A 19,596-nucleotide genomic window follows, 5' to 3' on the forward strand; every position below is an offset into this window, starting at 1 on the left:
CACTTACCGTTCAAAACTAATATAAATGTCAATGTGATGTTTATTTAAAAAAGTTCTATGATGACATGATATTATCTTACGTTGAATTGGTGACATATCAACACCACAATTAATTTTAAATGAGAGTGATCTGAAACCAAAACGTAAAATTTGATATAATTTTAAAACAAAAAATAATTAGATGATCAAAACGAAATAAAAAATGATCATTAGAATACTAAATGTAATTTACCCTATATTTTATTTGAGATTTAATGATAGAGTTAATGAAAAAAATAAAAGTTTAAAGATGATTAAATTAAAATGTAAAATTTAATGATTAAGAAATAAGTGGTTAAACTATACCTTGAGATAAGATTTAGTGTCTAAAAAGATTTTCGTTAAAAATAGGTATCTAACGTTTTCTTTATTGCACTTTTAGATGAATAATATTATATTTTTTAATTTTTTAATAATAAAAATATTAGTTTTTTTAAATAAGCCCCCTTCCCCGTCATCCCTCCCCTCTCGTTGCCCCACGTTTGACGTCGAACGGTCATCATCAGTTGGGTTTTATTCAGAGCACGACAAGAACACAACGATGGCTACCGTATAACGTACAGACGACTATAGCCGTAGAAATAGTCATAAAACATAAATGAAAACCTAAAATTCTAGTGATCATTCATGCCTTTTCTCACGACAATTGATGCAGTTTCACGATGGGTGCGGGATTGGGTTTTGTTAATGGCGGGCGACGAGACAGTTCTGATGGTGTCAACGATGATGGCCACAGACCGATGATGGCCAACATTCGACGAAAATGTAAAACTTATAACTTTTTATTTTTTAAATAAAATAATTTTTAAAATTTTATATGCATGATACATGTCAGATAACAATCAAATTTAATGGTCGTTACGATTCATGCACCTAAAAGTATAATATTGGAACAATAGACACCTATTTTGAGTAAAAATTTCTTTAAGCACCAAATCTTATTTCGGGCTTAATTCTCATATAAGTGCCCAGACTATTCCTTTTTTTTCTTCCAAATAAGTGCCTACGGTTTTTTTACCCATCCGGGTGCCTAACGTTACAAACATTACCCTTTTAGGTGCTCAGGTCGTTAACGCTTTTAATTTTCCCGTTAAGTGCCATGTGTGAACACTCGTAATTTTGAAATTTTTTTCACAAAAATAAAAATATTATTATGTTTATAAAAAACTCGAACTTTTCTTATATTATAAAACAATCCCAAAATACTTAATCCGCCACCGACGCCTTCTCCAACCACCACCGTCATCGCCAACGTAGTCCTTAACATCATTCTAGTTATATGTTGTTTTAGTTGTCGCCGATTAATCGTCGAAATCGCGTGGGATCACGATTTTTATTTTAGGGTTTGTGAGATTTAAAATGTCAATTTGTGGTAGATTGGTCGTCAACCGATCACGATTTCATAGGGGCTATGGTCACCAGGGGGAGGAGAGGTCAGATGGAGCTTCTTCAATGGTAAAGGCGGTTATTGACATGGGTTTAAGGGTTGAGATGATAGTTTTCAAAGTTTAAGGGTTATTTCAAAATTTATGTTTTTTCTTTTTTAAAAATATATAATTTTATTTTTAAAAAAATTATATAAAATTTTTAAAACTACCAAGTGTTGACATGTGTCACTTAACAGAAAAATTAATGGCGTTGACGACCTAGGCACCTAAAAGGGTAACATTTATAATAGTAGGAATCCAGATGAACCAGAAAAAACCGTAGGCACTTATTTAGCAAAAAAAAAAAAAGATAGTTTGGGCATTTAATTAAGAATTAAGCCCTTATTTCTAGGTATAATTTAGACAATTACTCTTATATTAAGTCTTTAAATAAAGTGAGTGGTAAAATCTATAATTTAAAAAAATTGATAAAGGTAAAGAAGAGACAATAATGTTAGTATTTCCTTTGAAAATAAAACGTCGGTAGCAAGATTGAAGAAAATTAAATTCCCGCTGAGCGAGCGGATAGAGAGGGAAATCGAAAGAGAAAGAGAACGGGCAAGAAGATTAATGCAAGCACAATGGACGACGTTGATCGGTTGTTCGAATGCTTCAAATGTGGCATCTCTCCTCCTCGTAAGCTCTTCTCCCTTTTCTTCTCAATCCCTTTCTTCTTCTTCTTATTGTTTAGTGAATTACACTGCAAAATTATTTTGAAATCGAGTAGTCGACGATGATAAGCCTTGGGCGTCATACTTCATCAAATAGTTTACGAGAGTTTCATTAAAACTTTCACTGAAATTGCAACTGTATTTGTAAAAAGGTTTCAATTAGGCAATGTATTTATGTTTTTTGCAATCTTCATCATCGTTGAATATCAAATTAATCTATTAGTTGCTACCACTGATTCTAGTCCACTTCAATTTTACGCGAATTTAGTGTGTTGTGCAAATTAAAGAAAAAAAAGAGGGGGATAGTAAAGAGTCTTGATTTCCCCCCTTAGAATCTGCTGTAAGGGAAAGAAAAAGATGTAAAAGCAAGCTGAATCGAGAAAATTCTACGAGAAAGACCTCCGTGTCACCTTGTTCGCCATCTCTATCAGAAGAAAGAAAGGAAACTGCAACCAGTGCACAACTCTCCGTCGAAAAGGTATTTGATTTAAATTGCTTTTGTTTTATTTATGTTTATAGCTTATTGGGACACTTTTTTTGGTTTAATACAGCGGGGAGTTAAACTCAGTTCACCTTAAAATCAACTTTTGATACATGGATTCACTTACTTGAACGAAATTTGGCTTTGTTTTGATTTAATAACAAAATCCCGTAATTTAGACTCTTTAACTTGTTTGTCACCAGTTCATTGTTTCTTGTCTACGGCACTGCAGAAATTGACTTAACTTTATGTTTCCTTTAGTCTGCTTCAACAACAGTTAAGCCTGGAAAATTTAGACGTGGGAAACAGTTCTCACGGTTATATTTATGGGTTTCCACATGGCATTCCTCCAAAAAGACCATTGAGTTTGCTGTGCTTGTTACGTGAAACTCATATTGATCTTAGTGAACAAGATAAATCAAATTTGAGGTAGTTGTCTGACTCCATTTCAGGACTTCTTAGATTCTATTAGATTAACTGTTTTGATACAAAAGCATTCTTTATATCTTTTCTTACTGTCCTTTTTTCTTGACTTGGCTCTTGTTTCTAATTTTCTAGAACAGCAGTATGGGCTACATGTCCTTTTTTCGTTTCAAAAGGAAGGCCAACCTTCAAAGCAAACAGCATTTTAGATATTGTTATTTACCTTGCCCGGAGGCCAGAATATTCTATGTTCTCTTTCTTGCAGAATAGAAGAGTCTTATACTATTGAGACGTTATCTGTTAACCATGAGAGTTCTTCTGCTACGCAGGTAACTAGTAATTTTGGAAGATATCACAAAGCTCAAAAAGGCACTGGCATTAGTGATGTTTCTTCAGATACCAAACGGGAAAGTCGCCCTTCCCTTGTTTGGATGAATTTATAATATCAATTGCCTCCACCGGAAAAATACCAGGTAGCAATTGAATCAAGCATGTTTCAGTACTCTTATTTTGATTCACCTTCCACATTTGATCAAGAACCAACAATATCTTGTTCTTGCTTGAGTTTTGACATATTTACTGTGGCTTGGAGCACGTAATTCCATGTCATCTCGTTAACTAGAACTAAATGCAGTAGAAATTTGTTTTTGTTTTAACTTGATTGTTTTCCTATGTTCATAATAAAATCAATGGTTCTATAATATCATCCGTCGTTTTATACACAGCTTTCAATGCTTAACAAAAACTTATTGTTAGCATTTACTTCACAAATCAAATACTGGCTAGCCTGATCAATTTGCTGTGATTATAGGGAAAATACGCTGTTGGTATTGGTTCTCTGAATATGGATTGGTTGTCTACAGCATGTCGAGAAATCGATACTGCGAACGAATTGGCAAAGAGCATAAGAGCAATCACGGTATGCTTATTTGTTTTAATCTTATGTTTTCAGTTCCATAAGTCAACATTTTAACCTAACCAAACATACGTCCAATACCTCAAGTCGGGTACAGTGCTGCCAAATCCTCAGAATATGTAGAAGTAAATTACCAGAGTACGCTGCAATTGATATATTTTACGTCTTCCGTTGACAAAATTCGTCTCTATTGTATTGCTTCAGTTATGTATGTTGTTGACATGAGAAGGGCAGCTTATTATCGGAAGTGTTATGATCCAGATTGCAAAGGTTTGGAACACTACTTATTCTTGTCATTAGTATTCCTTTATATGCATGAATGACAATTTGCAAAATCACTGATTATCGCAGGTTACCGATCTCCTCTGCGTCCAATCCCAACAGATTGCGTCCCTGACTCTTCTTTTTTCTTCGATTCAACGCAGATGGTTGATGATGACGGTTTATTAAAAAGTAACAATCTCGAATACCGATTTGCCAACAATCACGAGGGTAGAGTTTTGCTCTATGGTAACAAAGGTGATTTGGACTGCACTACTAAAGATTCATGGTGGCTTGAAGCTATAAAAGTCGCAGACACTATAGAAAGTAAGCTGGAAAGATCGCTGCTCGATGACATGGTTAGTTTACCTAAAACTTCATGTTGCTGATCTACCTTATGGTATTGAAGGAATGCCATTTACTCGTTTTTCTAAGACTTCTTCAAATTTAGTACCAGGAGAACACGAGCGACGAAGAAGACGATGACTGGTGGATGGCAGCAGAAAGGACGGCGACGCAGGTCAAACTTACACACTTAGGTTAATTTAAGGATCGGATCCGATTGATAAAACGTTCGTATCTAAAACACCCGAGTACAAACAACATAATATAGAATGGCTCGCTCGTCTGCAAGTTGATCGTGATTGTACATATTTAGATTGATGTAAACCATCCACGCAGCCTTTATTTCTATTGTTGTACAAATGAAATTTTGTCCAGATAAGAGCTGGAGTTACGAGACTAGGAAAAGGCTTTGTTATTGCATGCTCACTGATTCAAATTAATCTGAACGTTGAAGTTCTAACTTAGCTATAACCAATTTTATATTTTAGGGGAAAGTACATAAGATGTATTTGAACTATGCTTAAATGATGGTTTTGATCATTGAATTTTCAAAATTCATAGAATGGTCATTAAATTTGTCAAATTGTTACAAACCGGTCATTACATTTTATCAAATTATTGTGGTTATTGAATTTATTCAACTTCTACACTTATTAAGTTATTTATTATTGCAATGATCATTTTGTAATAATATAATAAATTTAAGGGTAAACTACTTGTTTAGTATCTAAATTATCAATTTTGATTCGTTTTAGTACCTAAACTTCTAGTTTTTTGATAATCATACTTAATGATTAGTTTTTATTTCATTTTAGTACCTATCTATTAAAAACTTAACGCATTTATTACCTAAACTATAAATTTTGGTCCGCTTTTGTATCTAAACTTTCAATTATTTTTAAAAATTAACATTAAAATTTTTAACGGGTACTAAAATGAAATAAAAACTAAACTTTTAGTGCAGTTTTAAAAATCAAAGTTTGGATATTAAAATGGATCAAAACTTATAGTTTAGGTATTAAATACGTAATTTGTCCTAAATTTAAGGGTAAATCACACGTTTAGTGCATTAACTTTCAATTTTTACAAAATCATATCTAACGTTTAGTTTTTATTTCATTTTAGTATCCTACTGTTAAAAACTTAACGGCAAAGCTGGCATGGCATGCGATAATTTTTTAATATTTTTAAACTTCCACGTCAGCAATCAAATATTCAATTCCCACCTTAAGCACATTTGGCGTTAATTTTATTTCAATAGGTGGTGACACAGGTCATCACCCTATTGGTTGTATAAAAAAAATATATTTGATTGTTGACGTGAAAGTTTAAAAATATTAAAAAAACGACAATGCGATGCGGCGGCGCTCCTGGAGGCCGGTGAATTGGTGGGTGCTTTATAGAGGGGTTATTGGGAAAGAAGATATTTGTGGTGAGCTGATGGAGTTGATCCAAGGGAAGAAGACAGGGAGGAGGGATTCTGAAGAGATTACCGTGTTTAAATCTGTTGGTTCGGGTGCTGTCGACGTTTTGGCTGCACAATTAGCTTACGAAGCTTTATGTGAAGAACAGGCGTTAGAAGATATGTTTGGGTTTTTGCTTGATTTGTTCTGGTTGTGTGTAGCTATGGAACCTGTTCTGTTTAAGCTCTGCAATAAATGAACTATTATTTTTCTCCTATTAGTCTCAATAACATGTCATTGATTCGAATACTAACATTATAAATAGATTAAATTAGAACTCATCAAGTAAATTCAATGATAAAAGTGATGTACTCAAGATAGGTTAGGTATTTTACTTGAAAAAACAAACATTAAAATTTAAACTCATTGGGGCATAGACTGTTTTTTAAAAAAGGAAAAAGTGATTTGGAAAGGAAAATTGGGGCATATTCTTCCAAGTGATGATTGGAATTATTTGTTTCACTCCTCATCTGAGGCTGAACCTTCAGAGCTTGAGCCTTTACTATTATTTTGCACTTTGCCATTAGCTGCATGGCCCTTCTTTTTTGTATCCTTCTCATCTTCCTCGTCTTCGCTGTATTCGCTCTCGTAATCATCATCGTATTCCTCTTCGTTCTCTTCTTCCTCTTCGATTCCATCCTCCAGAAGAGGTCCTTCTTCTGATACATGACCACCACGGGTGCCGACTCGTGTTCTTTTCAGAACTTTAACCTTCAAGTTTGTCTTTCTATCGCAACCTATCCAGGAGTCGCACAAGCAGTAACAAGTCAAATTGTAGTTCCCTTCAGTCGGGGCGGGGAATTTTCCCATCACCAATCGGGAGCCACCTTGAACCTTCTCTATAGTTCTTTTAACAGCTTCACTCGTCTCCTTGGCACTTGATCCTGAAACCTCCATCGTCCTGAATTGCTTTCGAGGCAGCGGTTTTGCTGCAGCTTCATCCATGAAGCTCACCTTCTGGGAAAACCACACATTGTTTGAGACGGCATCTGCAAGCAAAACCAGAAATTTTCTTCCTTGTGGAAGGGGAAATAAGGGGCATGGGGAAGAGCACCGATCAGGCCATTGCCACGCTCGAGTTTTATCAAGCTTGAACTGTCGCAACGTCCCCCTCCTGTATACCTTCTTCACCCTCGGTCTCACATGTAACGTCGATTGTTAGGGAAGGCATCATTTCCAATACCATCTCAAAATCTTGTACTTCGACAAGAGAAACCCAGCTGTTTGTGTTAGAAGTTGAGCACGATCCTCCATAGTCATGTCTCGAAGGTCTTGAAACGTTCTCACCTTCTGCAACAGAGAATAAATCTCAACTGTGAGATAGTTTTCCCTAAGCAATCCAACTTATACAAAACACGTAAGAATCGTTCCTTCGTAGTTTGTACCACAAATCAGAGACAGATCCGAGGAATATATGGCAAATGGCAAATCTTGAGCACAAATTATATCGAAGTTTTGGGTATATTACCCGAGTCCAATTTCAACACCTATCTAAAATATCTCAACTACAGAGAGAGATTCCACCAATGCTTATTACATTAAATTTCCAACATAAAATATCATGGAGATCTAGCTCCATTGAAAGCTAGAAGGTGAAATATTAAACAGTGCATTCTTGCGAAACTTCCTCACTAACCTTGCGAGCGATCTTTTTTACAATAGCCTCACTAAAATGTGGCAGCTGCAAGAAAGATGCAATGCCTTCAGAGGATCCCCCAGTTGCCTTTCTTGCACTGAGCGGAACAGCCTGTGTTGCATCAATCAAATTAAATAACACGAGCATTAATATGGACCAAAAAACAAGGAACGGAAGCTTATTGACTTTTATCACCAAGAAAGATGGAGAAAGGGACAAGGCCAATCAAAGCTTAAAAAAAGATTTTGGATTTATTTCCTATCATCTTATATAATAACTTTTGCAAGCATGTATATTAGAAACCTTAGAAGGTACAGTATTATAAGGCTTACATCGAGAAAATCAAGAAAATTGAGGACAAAGGAAAAGGCCAAGGGCATAAATAGACCAACCTTAATTATTTCATAAGTTGTTTAAGTTTGATCTTTATTGCATTGGGAATTTTAACAGATGAAAGTTAATAACTGGCTTATGCATGACTCGAAACATAGAAATGAAAAAAGACAAAAGCTGAAAAATTTCTCATCATCATAAGCACCTGGATAATACATTGAGAAAGCTCCACAACTCCAACTGCTGGCCTCAGCCATCCATGACCCTGGGCAGTACGAGGTATAAGTGCCATCTGCAACGGAGAATACATAATTAACAATAGAAATCCCACATAAATTGAGATCCATATGAAGAACAGAAATGGCATAAGGATACAAGAACACAAGCTAGCAGGCTAAAGCATGGCAACTTAGTACCATGATTTAGCATGCCCATTCTTATCTTTCAGACAAACTCGTACTTGGATTTTATTTCTTGTAATACTAATTTTTTGCAGCAGTTTTTCAGATAGCTTCTTATACATTTGTATATCCATCGCTCCAGAATGGTCACTCATCTGACTCTATTTCGGTGAACTTTCTCAATTTTAATCATAGGTCCTAAATATCTACAACCCCTAGACAGTGCAAGGATATTGTTTGACCTTTCAACAACACTTTCATGTGCATAACCACTGCTTTCAACTTGATTAATTTCTTATGTATTTGAAATTTATTTAACCAACAGTTAGTAGTAATCTTACACTAGTAGTAATCAGATGAAGTTGGTTTTCCTGAAATTAGGATTTCCATGGCATCCACCCATGAAGTTGGTCTTGGCTACGTAGTAATCAGATGAAGCACAAATTGCTTCATTATTGTTGCACTTGAGAATTGGGTTTGCAGAAATTACTCAAATACAGATGTATCATGATCAGTCCTAGAAGTCTACTCAGACAGAAATGATATGCAGGTGTAATCTGACCTTCAGTAGTTCTTCCAGCAGTCGCGGTGCAAGTTCTAGCATGCGCTTGTAATCACCAAGCAGAGCTGGAGATAAGGCAGCTGATTCACGGGTTAATTGTGCCTGAATCAACAACTCAGTCTGGATTGAAAATGACACAAGCAATCATAAGAAACTCTGTCAGGAATCATAATAAATAAATCTATTTTCTCATTACAAATAAATCTCAGCAGTCAGCATATAAGTACCTTCACTATAGCCGGATGCTGCTTCCAAAATTTAGCTTGTTCTTGCTTAATGTTCTTAAGGTCCAGATTCAACTCACTCCTAACTGACATAAACAGCTTCTGGAGAGGTTCATCATCAGTCCTACGAACTGGAATCTCCATGTATTCAGCAGCCTTAGTGAAGACTTCTATGACTTTGCTGTAAATCAGGTACCACAAATCAAATCAATTTGCAAAAAATTATACAAACTCCACAAATCCATACGGTGAAGGGAATAGAAAGGTTAAAACTAAAGCTAGGTGATTGCACCCTGAATACACCAATACTCCATATGCTCAAGGTACAACATGATTATAACCAAAGCTTCAGTAAAACAAGTGCACATGTAACTAGACATCAAAGAAAGACGAAGAGATCATTATTTATAATTATAGTCCCCAGCCTCAAAAAAAAAATGGGGGGGGGTACTTGCTACATGGTTAATATTAACTGCACTCCTTTGGTAGCCACCTCATCTGATACTCATTGATTCACGATAGAGTTTGTAGTTAGTGATCATAAATACTGTTTAATTGAGACAAGTACCTTGGGGCCAAAGAAGGTTTCATGAAATAATAGTAAGCGGAGAGCGTTTGATGCATGACATAATTTCCAGTATACTTTGATGACCTTGATAGATATATGACAGCAATCACCAATGGTAAGAGAATACAAACACCAACAATCCAGAGTAAGAGAATGCCACCCGATGCTCCATCAATGTCCAGCAAGAACTGAGGAAGAGCAATGCCCATTTGAAAACCCTGCACCAAAAGATATGGCATTGTCTTATCTCTTAAAGCAGGTTAATTATCTTAATAATTAGAAATTTAGAATTAAAATACACCGCTTGTTCTAAAACATAAGAAATTAATTACTTGTCTTCCATCTGGATGCCCATATTTCTCAAAATTTTCACGGGATATTGGGTCTGTGAGAGCTTGATAAGCCTTGGCTATGTACTCCACAAAATACTTGTGAGCCTCTGAAAATTAATATAATAAATTGTTAATAAACAAGTGCAATCAATCACATGCTATTTTTCATACTAAGGCTACAGGAATTCATACAGCTATACAACTAAAACACCCAACCTGGATCTGGATTTTTATCTGGATGATATTGAACTGAAAGTCTCCTATATGCTTTCTTTATTTCTGAATCAGAAGCTCCAGGCTCCAACCCAAGTATACTGAAAGGCTCAAAAATTTGAATCTGAATTGAAAAAAAGAAAAACAGAGAAGTTCACTTCGTGCAACTCATAATATAGATCTAGAACATAGGCACCACAAGAACTTAATCCGAATGATGACAGTAGAAGAATAGAAAAAACAGGAACTCTACTAATTCCATTTACCTCTTGGCTAACGCTTTTAATGTAATAAACCAAGAATATCATGATGACCCAAAGCACCACCAGAGTCAGATTACTACAAGTTGATACATTCGAGACCTGCAAGAAGTAACAGAACCAACTCATTCCAAATATAAGCATATACCATAATGCTAACTAAATGCTGTAACTCCTCACAAAAGGGGAAAAACTAACAAAAAAATTAATGGGACAACAAATGGCCTTACCCGCCTAAATATGGATTTGCGGTACTTTCCTGAGTGAGAGCATTTTGCACACTGGCAATGAATTACCTTTGCTTTCTTGGACACTGCTCGGCACAACTTGACAATTGTATAGGGCACCAGAGGCAGTGCCATTATTGTTAAAATGAAAATCGGAAACAATGCACTATTCTCTTCTGAAGCAGCCATGTCGACCTTCTACCTTATATAAATTCCAATCAGTTACAGCACAAGTAAAAGCAGCAATTCTATGGTAATCTACATTTCCTTCTACTATAATTAATGTTAAATGAACATATTCAGAAGAAAATCCAATTACACATAAATATTTGACGAAAACTATTAAAAACCCCTAATTACAAACTGATGAATCTGGTAGTTAAAAGAAATTAAACCTAAAGATTAAAGCTGCTAGCACCGCCAAAGTCGACTAACAGCTATTAACTCGAACCAATTATGATATCGGGTTAAAAAATTAGCAGAAAACAGTAGAAAATCCTAAGTCCTAACATCTGGAATTGGAACAAAAATTCGAAGGAATTATAATACAATTCGGACAAAAAATCTTGCAGCTATTCGAATAATCATTTGAGATTGTTCAAATTAAAAAAAAAACTCAAAATTCAACATATTTGCATAAAATCAAAAGAATTTGAGAGAGATGAAGATCACCTGTGAAAATTGGATTTCAGATCGGGATCTGCTTCAGAGATGACTTTGTGTACGATGGCGCCAATCTGTGTAATAAAAAAGGGGGAATACATATATGTGAATAGTAACGATGCGCTCTTGGGTTTTGTAATGTTTTCCTTTTAAAATCCCGAAACATAGAGGGTTTTGGTGTAGTTTCCCCAATTTAGCCTTTGAGATATGTAATATCTAAGGTTATGATGGTCATACGAGGCATCTATGATATTAGGACGCATTAATATGAGTAAGTTATAAATTTTATCATTTATTTTGATCATCAATTTTTAATTTTACTTATTAAATTTTTTATTTTTTATTTTAATAATTGTATCGTTAAGTTATAACTGGAGAATATTTTTTAAAAAAAATTAGGGTTAACTACACGACTGACGTCGAACTATGATCATCAACCATTTTAACTACAATCGTTTAAAAGCGATTAAACAGACCATCAAACTATTTAAATGATTTAATCAAACAATTAACTGTTAATTTTTAACAAAGGTAATGATGTGACCATTAATAAAATTAATATAAATATATATTTGGTCATTGATATTCATATATTCTATCAATTTAATTATTATTTTAAATCAATTAAATAAATTTAATACTCTAATTCAAATGTATCACGTGTCACCACAGGGGAAAACAAATTAAACCTACAAAGGAGCATAAAGTGAGGGAGGCGGGATATGATTCAGAGACCTTAAGAGTCCTTGGGTAGGCCTTTGCCACTAAGCCAAACAATCCACTGGTTTAAAATTGCCCAACATTTTATATATTTTATTCAAGGTTATTTCACAAACACATGTGAGTGTATATATATATATATATATATATATATATAAAATTATAGTTAATGTGAAACTTAGAAATAAAAATGAGTTTAATATTTTATTTAAATTATCTTTTATAATTACTTTAAAATAATAATAAATAAAATATAAAAAAATAAATTTATATTAAATTTTTTAGAGAATTCAAATCAAAAAATAAAAATGAGTTTAATATTTTTATTTCAATTATTTTCTAAAATTATTTTTTAAATAATAATATATAAAATATATTAAAATTATTTAAAAAATCCAAATAATAAGATAAAAATATTAAACTTTTTTTCATTTTTAAGTCTTAAATTAATTATAATTTATTTATTAGATTTGTTTTAATAATTTAATATACATATGTGTGAAATAATCTTGTACAAAATATATAAAATGTTGTGCGATTTTGAACCAAATGGGTAGTTTGGTCTAGCGGCAAAGGCTTGCCTAAGGACTCTTAAGGTCCCTGAATCAAATCCCGCCTCTTCCACTTTAACTCCTTTGTAGGTTTAATTTGTTTTTCCTTTACATATGTGGTGACAATACTTTGGACCGGAGTACTAAATTAATAGAATATGTGAATATTAAATATGTAATTATGTTAATTTTATTAACGGTCATATCATTACCTCTGTTAAAAATTAATAGTCACTGGCTTAATTGAAACATTCAAATAATTTGGTGGTCTGTTTGATCATTTTTAAATGATTGATGATCATAGTTTGGTGGTCACCCATGTAGTTTACCTAAAAATTTATGATACGATCGTAAAATGTTCTTTCTTTTTTATGAAAAATCTCTTGATTTCATATTTCATTTGACTTGTCAGCGACGAAATATCTTCTTATAAAATTTCAATGATGAGGAGATAAAGAAGGAGGAAACAAATTGTATATTTTCATTTCATCGACTAAATAATAGGTGTTTTGTATATAAAAGTGGTTTAGGATTTATCAACAATCACTTGATCGAGCAGGATGAGATATTATATTCCTTAAATAATATCAATGGTTGAGATTTTGATGATTTGTGAAGGGAGTGAATTTTTTATTATAAAAAGATAGCAACCCAGCTAGTGCCTATGTAGTTCTGGACTAACAGCTCCCACGATCAGCTTTCAGCATCTCTCTTACCGCCTCAGGAGGTGAATCGAAAGAATGGAAGCCAAAGGGTAAAGTCCAAGCAGCTTTAGCCAAACCGTCTGCAAGCTTATTACAATCCCGAGGGATGAACACCAACGCAATATTCCACGGCCGATTGATGAACTCTCGGATGCGCCCCACCATTGGAGGATTAAACTCCAAACTCCGATCAGGATTAAACTCGGACATCGCCTTTTAACCTTTTGTCGTCTTTTTTATGTTTAACGATCAATATTTGATCTATTGATGTATTATTCTATATTGAGATTTACTAGACATTTATGAGATAATTCTTTTAACCTAATTTGTTCCATTTACGAACATCAAGATTCAAGCTCTTATTTAAAAAATTGAGTTCTTTGTATCACTATATCAACTAATTGTTGATCTCTTTTTGCATTTTTAAGGGTAAATTACTTGTTTAGTATCTCAACTATCAATTTTGGTATGTTTTAGTATCTAAACTTTTAATTTTTTTTTAAAATCATACCTAAAGTTTAGTTTTTATTTTATTTTGGTACTCCGTCATTAAACACTTTAGTTTTTGTTTCATTTTAGTACATACATTCAAAATTTAACGTTTAGTTCTGAAAAGATTGAAAGTTTATGTATTAAAACGGACTAAAATTAATAGTTTAGATACTAAATGCGTTAAGTTTTTAACAACATGATACTAAAACGAAATGAAAACTAAATGTTAAGTATGATTTTGAAAATTTTGAAAGTTTAGGTACTAAAACGGACCAAAACTTATAGTTTGTGTACTTAATGCATAGTTTACCTATTTTTATTATTATACATGAATTATATTTTCCTAATAAGTGTCATGAGTTTCCATAACAAATCTAATTTCTCATTTGAAATAAAAATCAATTCTCCCAATCGACCATTTAAGTCTCTATTCATTCGCACAGTACGTTCCAATCAGACACCGTTAAAAATGCAAAGATTCCAACTAAACAATGCATCGAATTAAGCAAGAAAAAAGGTATCCAATAATTTTTTTTAACGGTCCAAGATCTAAGCGAATTTTATATTAAAAATCCCAATATTTAAAGAAATAGGGTCTCTAGAAATTATTTAGAAGAATAACCTCCAAATCGTCCACATCGGACGACCTCGTGGCTTGCAAACCGTATGTTAAATCATCACACCCTCAACACGCGAGATACATCCGACGTGGACGTACTTTTCAGGTAAGCTAATAAAACAATTGGATAAAATGACATTGCGCATTGTGAAGCGCGAGGTAGCCTTTATGATCTAAAATATCGCGAGATTTATCGCAAGATACATTCGAGATTTATGATATAAAATAGCGCGGCCTGCAAAACGCGAGGACAATAGATTCCCTACCCTCTATTCAGTGTCCATAGCCTTATTCAGATACTATTTTCGGGTGGGAAACTGATTTTTTTTTAATTTTTAATCATAAACATGAAGTGTTGCAATTTATCTTTAAGATGACTATAATATCAACATATATAAGACATTTTAAGCGGGGTAAAAATGACATTGAAAATGGTTAGAAATCATGGTTTTGTGAATAAAGAAGAAAAATGGTTTAATAGACATATTGAAATGTTGTTTCTGGCTTGTAATTATGAGTAATATGTGTTGTTAATTAAAAAATAAATAATGTTAAAACCCATTTAATTAATACGTGGGACTGAACGATTGGAACATTTGTTCTTCGTGTGTTTGGGATTCCTACATATAGAGCAAAATTTCGGTTGTCTGGTTCTTTCTTGATGTTCGACCAAATCCTCGTAACAAAAAATTTAGGTTGACTGAGGGCGACTGATTTTTTTCGTCGTAGTGCATAATCTGGTCGTATTATAGGTTTATCATCAGCTTCATTCGGATCTCATTCATTTTCAATAGGAGGGAACTTGTATTTATAAACCTTGAATATAGTTTCAAGTAAGTAAACCTAATCAAAGAATCTCATGTAGGGTATTCGAACAGAATAAGCAACCACAATAGTGTGCGCACACATATATTTGAAAGTTTGGAAGAATTCACACTCGCATGTTTTTTTCTCATAAATTAACCATGTATGCGTTGTGTTGTATGTCTTTCAATGGTCTCACAAATTCTGATACACATAATAATGACATTTCGTGAGAGAAGTATATGACACTCATTGCGTTGGAATGGTGCTAAAATGTTTTCAATTTTCTAAGGAAGTATGGGTGGATTTTGTGGCCACCTGCCATATAGTCAGCTGCTTTCCTTTCCAAGGTTGCGAAAAAGATTGTCAGTCAATAATATGTTGCTTTGCCAACGGACGTGATAGGAAAATGACGCACTCCCTTTAGTGATGAATAATTGTCTCAGCCAAGTTCGTTGTCATGTGACCATATCGTCTATTCCCATCAAATGATCGAAGTCATTACTCTTTTGGGATTCTAACAAGGTAGATGAAGCCCTCGAAATTCATGTGTCACAATTCCTGCACCAAGTCCTCAAACTCACGTACGGATTGTGTGTAACCTATCAATAAAAAATGGAACAATTAATTTGAAATAATTTTTGTAAATATATAGTAAACCAAAAATGGTGAAATACGTTTGAAGCACTATTAGACGCTCATCTTGACTCTTAAACTTCTGCAAATAGTTTACGGCAATATGTCGTAAACAATACCAATGATAAATATTGAGGGGTTGGCAAGATGGGTCCATACGCTGGAGTGCGTATTTGATACCAGCTACTTTGTCAGAAATAAGACAAATCTCATCATCTCTATCCTGCATCACATGTGATAGAACATATGTTTGTAAGTTCGTAAGGAAGAATTCCTAAAAGTTGATATATTCCTTTTCTACAATTATGAAGGCGATGGGAATAGTTTTTTATTGTCATCTTGTGCAACCGTCAATAACATCATTTGAGTGCATCGACCATATAACCAAGTGTCGTCGATTTAAACAACCGGCTTGCAGTGTCGGAATGCATTGCGGAAAAGTCCAATAGAGCTGGTAGAATTGGCAGACACCTTGTACAACACAATCATTTTCATACACCGAGACTGTTTCCAATTTCACAACTGTTCCCGAAATGTGTTTATGCATCAGTTTAAGCTCTGGCCGCAATTCATTGTATGATTCCTCCTATTAGCCGAATAATTTTTGTTGGGCCCGATACCTTGTATACCATACTTTGTGGTAATCAACTGTGTACCCATATAGCGATGTAACTGAAGCAATATAAGTCACAATCATAATACGTGGATTTGATTTGTGCAACATAATGAAGGCTTCAGAAAGCACGTGCACATCCAAGTTACGATGATCTTGATTCAGGATATTGGTGGTGCATGTATGTGGCTGGACATATTTTGTGAGTTTCTAAAGTTTGTTCATCGTCTTCAACCGTGATACACGAACCCTCCAATTACATCCATGCTTCTTGTGGAGACATTTGTGGAGACATTCAGTGATGTATTTATCCATATCAGTTTTTTTCACAGTTGACATGACTGAGTGACGTATGTTGTGGTTATTGATTGAAGCCACATCTTGTTCTTTTGTTCTAAAACTCATTCGTAAAAAGAGTAAATAAAATTTCCAACTTATCAATAAACAAATAAAAATAAATAATGAAAAATTAAAACATTATATTAACCTGCAAGTCATTCCAACATAGAGATCACCATCACTACGTTGATTGTATTGATCAATGTGTGGTAATTGGGAAAATTTTGGGGCATTGAATGTTTTATATCAATTGTTGTAAAGTAGAATGGTGGTTGGTAATAAGAAATAGGCGTTGCAGCATGTGGAACAGTTGTAGTAGCGTCGTATTCTTCGTTGTCTTCTGCTTATGATGGCATGTCAAGGTCTTCTGGTTCTTCATAGAATGGGCCTAACTCATCACTATCGGGGTTGGGTTCCCGTATTGGTTCTTCTTTAGAATGATCCCCCTCAAAGAATAGTTCAGTCTCGTTTAAATCAAAGTAAGTCACTGCTACAATTGTTCTCGATCACGAGACCGCTCACGAACCAGTTCCCCAAGATCAATGTCACATACACCAGTAAAAGAATGTATCTCCATATGTATTGAGACGTTATCTGCAGAAGGGATATACGTTGAATATCGTCCATATGAGAAATCATCGAACGAGTTAAACGTGGATTGTTGCGTTGGTGGCATGTTCAAGTCAAACTCAAATCTAGCAACGCAAGAATGCCTTGGTATCGAAGACGATGATGCATCCAAATCGTTACGTGTACCATGTGTGCTTAACAAATTGAATTTGTTTCTCAAATTTGCCATCGGACTGTCAACATTTGGATCAAAGTTGAACTATGCTCGTCTCTAACTTGGTACACTAGTACCATCATTAGCATCAGAAAACAATGCATACAACTCCATCGGCCCTCCAAATGAATATTGTAAGTGAGTGTTGACCATCATATGCACATCATCATTATCCTCAACGGTGTATATCGTGTACGTTAATAGTTCTAACGACGTCAATAGTCGATACTTTAAGGGTAACAACTTTGTACCATGAGTATATGAGACATTTTTCTTCAATTTCTTCATCAACTTATTATACATTAACTTCGTTGGTTGCGTTATTGTCACAGTGTGTACAGACTGAAATACGACACCGAGAGATACATCACTGATCATTCTGTCATTGTAATATATCAAAGAGTAAGGCTTTCTCTCATTGACATTTTAGCTGAGTGGTTGTCTGATAATACTGAATTACAGTTGTTTTATTGGCGTTCAACAACCTCACGAGTTGCAAGATGTGATTTCCAAATAACGCACCCTGCCCGTAGGCGACTTTGTGGAGGAACATATAATTCTCGTGCTCGCTCCTCATCGGTCAATATATGTGGCATCCCATATTCTTAGTATCACTGCATATAATCGTATGTCACGCTGTGATCGAAGATGGGTTGAGTCATGGATGTCCTCTCGAATCTTCAGACCCACTCTTTCTAATACACTATATTATGGTCCGCCTAATTAATTTTCATTTTCATTTGTCACGTCAATCGATGCAACTGATCCAAGCAAGGTGGATGTGGAAGAATCGATTGGACACAATTAAATTGTCGAAGGATACACTCGGTAGGATGTCACTCGACTATCTTATACAAGATCAGCGTGACTGACACGATGTACACGAGCGCATTAATCACACGAATCTCATATGATATATAGTCGTCAATATCAGCATCGCAGTAAAGTGTCCACAAGAACTATAAAATTAAAATTACATAACTTTATTAGCTAAAAACCTCAAATAAATTAAATTATTATAAAATTATAAGATAAAAGTCGAATGAAAATATTTTATTACTTGATGTCCAAAATTATCGATCAAGAGTCTGAAGTCTTGTTGATGTGTTGGTAAGTGGGCGTGAAAGGTTTCATCAGTCCATATATTATTAGGACAATAGAATTGTATTATTTGTTAATATTATTATAAAAAATAAATAAAAAATATTTTTTACCTCTTAAGTAACGGAAATTCATATGAGACATGTGTTTTAAGGATCATATATAAAAATGGCATTCGGATCCAGGCCCACGACTGTAACAACAATAAACACCCTCTAATGACATTTTTCGTCGGATCTACGGCTATACAAAGTTGCCAGAACAAAAATGCCAAAACTGTCGACCCCCAACTTATATTTCTTGAATCTCTCAAATTTTGCAAATGATTCAACCACATTAGATGTACCTTATTTCAGGATTTGTCTGGCATTAAAATCCCCCTAATAACTCTGAGTATATGCGCACGAGCAAATCGCTTCAAAAAATTAATAAAATAATATAACTACTTAATTTCCAAAAAAAATTGAAATATTAATAAATATTCATAGATAAAAACATTTATATTTACCTTCTTCACTTCATGTTCCATATTTTGGGGTAGGTTCGCAAAATTTTTATCCAAAAATTAAATTTTTTATTTTTCTACCATCGCGTGCATCATCAGGCATATCAATTCCGAGCAATACCTCACATACGTTTCTAGGAGTGCGACAACAACAATAAAAGCTACTCCATCAATAGGCAGTCTCAGATGAAATGCAACATCTTGCATAGTGATAGTTGCCTCCCCACACGGCAAATGAAACGTGTGCGTTTCCGGTCTCCATCTTTCCACCAACGCATTTATA

The 19,596-nt window shown here is 34.3% G+C and overlaps 2 pseudogenes; one reads left to right on the forward strand and one right to left on the reverse strand.

Moving 5' to 3' along the window:
* Positions 1-701: 701 nt before the first annotated feature.
* Positions 702-4,953, forward strand: LOC120184180 (annotated as a pseudogene).
* A 1,339-nt stretch (positions 4,954-6,292) lies between these two features.
* LOC120184124 lies at positions 6,293-11,572 on the reverse strand (annotated as a pseudogene).
* Positions 11,573-19,596: the final 8,024 nt, after the last annotated feature.

This window comes from Hibiscus syriacus, unplaced genomic scaffold, assembly GCF_006381635.1.
Source record: "Hibiscus syriacus cultivar Baekdansim isolate YM2019G1 unplaced genomic scaffold, ASM638163v2 tig00112857_pilon, whole genome shotgun sequence".
NCBI lineage: Eukaryota > Viridiplantae > Streptophyta > Magnoliopsida > Malvales > Malvaceae > Hibiscus > Hibiscus syriacus.